Raw genomic sequence first — 8,424 nt, forward strand, 5'->3', positions numbered from 1 at the left:
AATGATATGATATGATATGGTGGGATGCGGTGGAGGCTTCTTTACTTTGGGTGGTCAGAGGAAGACCTCTCTGAGGAAAAGCCATTTAAGCTGAGACTGGATTAACTAAGAGGAGCCTGCGAATGGCAGGGGCGGGGGAATGTTCCAGGCAGGAAGAGTTGGCTCTTGGCCGGGTGCCCTGCATGGAAGGACATGCTGATCTTTCTGCCAGGCGGCAGGGGTCCCAGCAATACTGCTGTCAGGGAGGTGAGTGATGAGGGCGGCTTAATGAAGCGGCATGTGTTTAAGATGCAATCCACGTGCTGTGCCGGATTCTACACGCACTGCCACAAAGAAGGCTGCATCCCTACGTGAACAGCCTTCTCCTATGGGAAAGGGCACCACACAGCTTCGCAGAGGGGCTGCCCCTCTCCAGTGTGGCAGGGGGATGGAAGACACTAGTAGCGTGGCAAATGAGTCAGTTTTAAACCTTCCGCCTTCCAGAGGTCTTTGGGTGCCAATGTGGGCAGAATGAATTCTGGAGCATGGCAAGTATCCCTTTCCGAGATGGCTTCAGGATCCAAATCTTGGGCATTGGCTGTTTGTTGTTTTTTTCCCTCTCATTGTTTATCCACTAAGATTGCGAAGATGTTGAAGATATTGTGAAGCACAAAGAATAAAACAAATCACATGAACTGAAAATAAAGACATTCCAGTGATTAACAGAATGACGAATACACTCACTTTCATCCCACCTTTTACCCGCTCCTTACTATAATATCTCTTATATCAAGTCTGGCCACCACCAGTGATACAGAGCTCATTATTTCCTGAGGATGCCTCTTCATATCTGGAAGCTGCCGTTGGCACACACTGACAGTGTGACCCTCACTGGCTACGGTAGAGGATGTGATTTCTAAAGAGAGGTCCTGGCTGCCTCCACGCAGGACTTACTGGAGAGCTGCTCTGGTCCAGTGGCCGTTGCCCAGGTGGGCAGTGGAGGAGGAGGCAGGGATTCCCTGAGAGGGTCAGACCGGCAGAGGGTGTGGCCCTGCGGAGAGGGCTGTGGCATGTCCACCCCCTTCCCCATAGGACGGGGGTGGAAGTTGTTCCCGTGCAGATTCACCAGTGCAGCCCCTCGAGGTGTTGACAACTGGCTCCATTCTGATCAGAATGCCACTCCACGCTAGTGATGGGTTTGGAGTAATAGTCTTGCTTGTTTCCCTGCCTACCTCAAGTCACGTGGAGAACTGCTCTTAGAGGGTGGAGCTGTCTGTAAGAGGGGAGACTGGCATACTATTTCCTGGCTGGATGCTCCCCAACTTGCAGACATTCTCAGGGAGTTCTAGAGAATAGGATGGTGTCCTCAGTCACTGAGCTCATACCTGGGACAGCAACCTGAATACATTCCTGGGGCCAAGGAACAGGATGGAGTCACTGCCTATTGGCCCAGAACCAACTGCAGGGCAGCACAAGGCAGTGAGCGAGGCTGTAGGTGGACCACTGGAAGCAGAGCCTGTGCGTGCGTGCGTGCGTGCGTGTGTGTGTGTGTGTGTGTGTGTAAGAAGTCGTTCAGAGCCCCTTGCCCATGTCAGGGGAAGATGGTGTGACGGGAGAGCAGCCAGGGCAGTGGACCACTGACAGCAGCAGGAACCACAGAGGACCCTGGTCCAGGAAAGAGAACTTTGCCTTTTCTTATCTACCTCATCCCCATCTCCCTTTCTTGCCCCTAAACGAGGAGAATGAAGCCTGGGGGTGGGGAGCACATGCATGGAGGGAGGGGAGCCTGGGGGGAAAGGGCTGGAGCCCCCACTCAGGGCCTCTGCTCCTGCCAGACTTGCTGGAAGGAGCACAGACGTAGATTAGAGGCAGGAGGGCAGTTTGGGTTAGACTGGCTGGGACGCTTTCCTTGAGGGAAGCGGCAGGAAAGCTACAGGAAAGCTACACCATCCACTCCAGGTGCTGCCAGGAGGCGAGGAAGAAGCAGCTGACCCAGTGCCCAAAGGCAATGGCGTGAGAAACAGCAGCCTCTCCCTTCATTGCGGTCCACGAGGCCAGCCGGAGGAGCTGCATTGCTGTGGCTGGGTCCACAGAATTAAGTGACCTCTTCTGAAAGCCTGCTGTGTGTTGGGCACTGAGATTAAAATGAGGTATAAGGCCAGCGCTCGGCAAATCACGGCCTGTGGGCCAAATGCAGCCTGATGCCTCCTTTCATATGGGTCACAAGCTAACAATGATTTTTGCATTTTTTAAAGGGTTGGAAAATGAAAAAGAAGATGTGTTATGCCTGAAAATTATCTGAAATTCCAATTTCAGAGTCCGCACATCAAGTTTCATGGGAATACAGCCTTGGTCATTTGTGTATCTAGTGTCTGCAGGCTGCTTTCCTGCTACAATGGCAGAGTTGGGTAGTACTGACAGATGCTGCATGCCTGCAAAGCCTGGGATGTTTACTACCTGGCCCTTTCAGAAAAGCTTGCTGACCCCTACAGAAGACCATGGCCTCGGATCCTAAAGGAAGTCAGTCTATTGAGGGTATACCTCATGAAAATAATTCACTTCCACAACAAATTGTAATGTACTTTTGAAAATCTAAAATGTAATATTATATATTTTTTAGTCCTTAGAGTGAATCTGAATTTGTCTTTCATCAAAAGCTAAGCATCTATGAATTCTGCCATCAAATGAAATTAAGTAATATATGTGAAGTACTTTGAAGCATATAGAAAAAACCATGAGTGCCATATATTATTAATTTGTACGGAATTCCCACTGTGCTATTCTATAGTTGTAAAGCTAGAAGGCAGCATGGGCTATGTAAGTTTTAGGGCCCAGTGCAAAAAGAAAACAGAGGGCCCCTTGCTCAAAAATGATTAAGAATTTCAGGACTGCAAAAGCAGAACATTAAACCAAGGGTAGGACCCTCTTGAGGACAGAGGCTTGTGTGAGTACAGGTCCCAAGCCCAAGAAATTGGTCCAGATGGAAATTATAGGAAGATGGAATAAACATGACAGAAACAAGGCAATTCCTTTGAAGTAGTTATTTACACATCTTGATATCAAATGGCTTTCTTGTTATTTCCTGGTTTTTCTTAAGAGCAGAATGGAAGGTGGATGAAAAAACTTAGTTGACAGAAGGCTCTGACTTCTATAGGTCATGGCTACTTGAGGTTTTCTTAGGATTTGGACTGAAAATGTCAATCAGGTGTTTTCAACTAATTACAGTAAAATTTAGGCCAGATCTACTAAAATGATGTTCTAGGACTTTTAAAATGTTGAAAGTAGTTTCTAAGCAAGCGAAAATCTAACTTTAAACTTTAATTTCCCAGATCAACTGGGAAGTTCTCTCCCTCCTTTCCTCCCTTATTTATTATTACAGGCCCTATTTCCCAGGTCAACTGGAAAATTCATCTGTCATGTTTACTCAAATATCAGCTTTCAGATAACTTATCATTTCTAGCAAGAGTGGTAGAAGTCTAATTCAGGCATGGCTTTCTCTTTCTGCATTAAATGGCGTTAAATGGCATAGAGTGTGTAACGATTTCTTCCTCTGCCTAATTATTCAAGGATGAATTGTGTGATCTAAAAAGGAACAAGGTGCTGTTGTATCCATGGCAAGGGGATTAACGGTCTTGTGCTTGTAAAACAGCAGCCCAGCTCCCATTTAGTCCTTTTGATTTCCAGAAACAACAGTCTGATTCTTACCACCCCTTGGAAGCAGTTGGCTGTCTGGTGCCACTAACAAAAAATCACAGTGGAGCCAATTCTTAGAGAATTACTTTCAGACCATGGCTTCCTACCCTTGAGGAAAGGGAATAAACAGTTTTACCTATTTTTAGTGATTTGCTTAAAGGAGCCACTTGTGCATGTGTTAATACAATTTCTTGGTAAGAACAACTGATCAAAATGATTACTGAAGTGAATTCATCAGACCCATCTACATTTACCATCTTGAAAATGTAGGATTTCTATTTAGTTGTGCTAATGCCATTTGTTTATTTATTACATCAAAACATACTTTAAAAAGACATGGTTAGCTTAGTAAATGCTTGTTGGCTGATTAGTTTTCTATTCTGTGCAAATCTTGGACATTCAGGGTAGTCACATTTGGAAGAAAGACCATGGAAAAGCCACACTAGTTGTACAAGATCTGTAATTAGAAGAAACTTGTGTCCTTTGGCTGCTATATAAATTAACCACTGAATTTTGCACAATTATTTTTCATGTTACTTCCTTTTAAGCACCAACTATTTCTCCTTACATTTACAATTCCTTTTTGCTACTCCCATCTACAGTGTATTCAGGATTCTTCTTTCACTATGGTTTTGTTAGTGTGTGTGTGTGTGTGTGTGTGTGTGTGTGTGTGTTATACTGTGTCTCTCAATATTTGTATCTGGGTAGGCAAAGTTAAAGAGAAGTAATCTCTCTCCCTCCTTCCCCTCTCCCCCAATTTATTATTGCAGCTCCTATCCAGTTTAATTTTTCACAGGGTCTTTCAGGGAAAAATTCCAGAAACAGTTAGAGATAGATTAACCTTCTTTCATCCATCCATTTGTTTCACAATCACTTACTGAATGCCCCACGTGGATCATGCTTCAGGAATATAGGGACTCACAGCATAGGACAGACTTGGGCCTTGTCCTCATATCCCAGAGCTCAGAGAAATCTACTTGTTGCAGACGGACAAAGAATTTGATAGTGTCCCTAGTGACCCTACAACTGATAGAATTAAAACAGGTGTTCTGTGCTTGGAGACCATGAAGTTCAAATCAGGGCAGGGATTAGAGATCCTCCTGACAAAGATTGCAGACAAGCCACATGAAATGTGTATCATAGTATTCCCCATTAGAGTCAGAGAATACAGCTGTAAACAAAGCAAAGTCCCCATGTCCTAGGTCTATTCTTGGACAGAGAATGAAACTATGTGCACATTCTGGCATCTTGGGAGTTATTGGCTTCTGCTTTGGTTTTTAATGTTCTCAAGACACTGACTGACCTCACTAAATTCCTGCATCCATTACTATGGGAAAAGTCATGGAATCTAAATGCCCTTGCAGTAGGAACTCTCTTCCTAACCATCCCTAACCATATTGGCTAACCAAGGTTAGTGCTTCGTAAATAACTGAGTGAATGAAGCATGTTTAACATCCTGGCTCTTAAGCCAGAGGCCTGTCTGTTGAGGTGCAGTGGACGCGAGGAAGCAGTGCCCTCACCCACCCATTTCTTCCTCTTCTTCCACCTTAGTCCTGGGGGAGGATGCTCCCATGCTGGACGTGGCACACAATGGCCATGGTAGAAGTAGCTCCCCATTGCCTGGGTTTTAGCTCTTGTTGGACCTCAGTTTCTTACCCTTGGGGAGGCCAAGACATCGGTTAATTTCTCAAAGTATCATCTGAGCAAGTAAGAAGCCCAGCCCATGAGTGAGTCTCCATGTTCATATACAGCCTTTGCCTTGTCTATCTTCAGAGCAGGGGTGTGCTTTTCCACCATATTGCTACTTTAGATAGTGGGCTTATTAATTCTTAGTTCAACTGCCTATGTGTGTGAAGAAAACATAAACACATCTCTACAGTTACATTCTATGGTTGATATTTATTGAGCACAAGTTTACTTTTTTGTTTGCTTGAAATTTTATACTTCACTTCTCTTGGCAACACCATAATGTAGGAGGGATAGTTAGTATTCTGTTAAAGAAAACCCTAAGCAACTAAAACTTTTACCTTTTTCCTAATATCAATCCTACAAGAAATGATGGAAATGGTGCTATTTAAGATACTAGTACAGTGTGTGGCAAACAATAAACATATGATACATGTGAATATAGAAAAAAAGCTGTTTTCAAAATTTTGAATTAAGATCACTCTTAAAATGTGTGAGTGTCAATATCTTGCATTTGAATACATCTCATTACTATTTTCAAAGTACATTTCTATCTGTTATGTTGTTATCAGTGATGCCTATCAAAACTTGTAATTCATCCAATGCTTTGTTTTGTATCATATATGTAGTTCATTTTACAGTGCCCTCGCAACTTTTTCAATAACTGCTTAGCTCTTGCTAAAATGCATCCATGTAACTATTTATACATAGTTACATATACATACATATGTTTGAAATAATTTTAGATTTTAAAAAACGTTGCAGAGATACAGGGAGTTCCTGTGTAACAACAGTTCTCAAAACCTGGAGCAATTTTGTGCCCCACTCCCCACCCTAGAACATTTGGAACTGTATGAAGGCATTGTTGGGTTTCAATACTTAGGAAGGTAGGAGGGTACAGTGAAAGGGAGGTGCTGCTGGCATGTGGTGGGTAGAGGCCAGGGATGCTTATAAACTTTCTAAGAGCACAGGATGTTCCCACAGCAACGATCTGGCCCCAAATGTCAACAGTGCCGAGGTTGAGAAAGCCTGCTCTGGATCCTTCCCCTCAGCTCCCCTAATACTATTATCTAACCAGGATGCAGTCATCAAAACTAAGATTAATAATGTTGGATCAATACTAAACATCAGCCTTTCTTCAGATTTCCCCAGTTTTTCTGCTAATGTCCTTTTTCTGCCCCAGTATCTATCTACTCCTCCTTAGTCTCCCCTACTCTGAGAGTTTCTCACTCTTTCCTTGTTTTTCATGACCTTGATGCTTGTAAAAGTCCTCAATTTGATATTATTTGATGTTTTCTCATAATTTAGCCAGAGCATAGGGATTGTTGGAGAAGGAAATGAGAGGTGAAGTGCCCTTCTTAGCATATGATGTCGGGGTGCATGATGTGCACATGACATCACTGTATGTTTACCTTGATCCCTTGGATCAGGTGGCATATGTCAAGCTTCCCTTTCCCAATTGCGGCTGTTGGAATCAATACTCTGAACCCTTACATTCAGGGGATGGAAATTAAGCTTCACTCCTGGAGGGAGGAGTGTCAAACAATTTGTGGACCTATGTTATCACACAATTACATTTTAATACAACTGGATAGTATTAATTGACAGCTGAGATGTAAGTCTTGTGGAAAGTAGCTTTGGGGTTAATGCCTGCAAAAACCAACATCCAATAAACAGGACAGCATTTCAAAGAACTAATCGTTTTGTAAACTCTAAAGCTATACAAAGAATAACAGTTCTAAAGGTAAAATAATTTGCAAGAAGAAAGTAATACAAAGTCCAAATAAATGGATGAATTATTACCAACTTTTGCTTAAAGTAATTATATATGGTTGTTAGATATAAAATTTTTGAAGCCAGGTGTGGTGGTGTGAGCCTGTAATCCCAGATATTTGGGAGGCTAAGATTGGAGGATTCCTTGAGCTCAGGAATTCAAGACCAGCCTGGGCAACATAGGGGAGACTCTGTCTCTATTTAAAAAATGTTTTGGCAAGAAGTAGACAAATGGAATCTGAAAATAAATGTTACAGATGTAGAAGTCTTTCTCACCTGGGCATGGTACTGACCTCCCCCCCAGGGAGCACTCAGAAATGTGGGAGGGTTGTTTTCGACCTATATCCATGACTGGAGCTATGGCATTCAGAGGATGAGAAGAGATAATGTGGTCTAAGGCTCAGGAGAGTCCCACATAACAAAGAATATCCCACCCAAAAGTGCCAAAATTGTCACCACTGATGTGGTCAGAGCCCAAGTCCCTTTTTGTACCTCATTCACACTGTAATGCTTTGTCAATCCTAGAGATGAGGGAGTGGAAAATCTCAGACTTTTGTATGTAACAGATACTGTCTCCACTGAAAATGTGAGGTTTAATATTTTCAGCAACAATTTAAATCTTTTGGGTATCTTTGCTTTTATTTTTATCTTTATTAGATAAAATATCTTCATTTTATTTGTGATGCACTATATTAAAGTATGAGCTGCTACCTAAGAAAACACTGAAACATTTGAAGAACTTGCACGTGTACTAAGGGATAGGGTAGTTCCATGGTGACGGAAACAGAGGAGAGTATTTGGGGCCACAGTTGTGTTGGAGGACCTCTATGCATTCCTCCCCTGCTTTAGTTACTTTATTTTTCTTTACAGCACTCCCTCCCTCCCCTGCCAGCACAGTGTATGCATTTATTTACTTGTTATCTTCTGACTCCACCCCAGGAGATAGCAAGTTCCACTGAAGGGACTTCCCTTTGTTTACAGCTGTATTCTCTGACTCTAATGTGGAATACCATGAAATTCGTGTCTGAACAGTACTTAAAAAGGCTTTAGATAAAAAGAACAATACAGGCAAAGTATCCAAATGACTTCTTACCTGGTTTCTGCCTCCTCTATTATGCCAGAAATATTATTTTATATTTCCTTTATATAATTTATATACTGGAATATTTATTATATTAAGTCCACATGGCATATATACATAATTAATATATATGAATATCTCAAAATCAACTCAGTTTTATTAAACTCATTTAATGAATATAATTTATTAATGTATAGAAATAAATAATATAA

This window comes from Lemur catta, chromosome X (assembly GCF_020740605.2).
Source record: "Lemur catta isolate mLemCat1 chromosome X, mLemCat1.pri, whole genome shotgun sequence".
Taxonomy (NCBI): Eukaryota; Metazoa; Chordata; class Mammalia; order Primates; family Lemuridae; genus Lemur; species Lemur catta.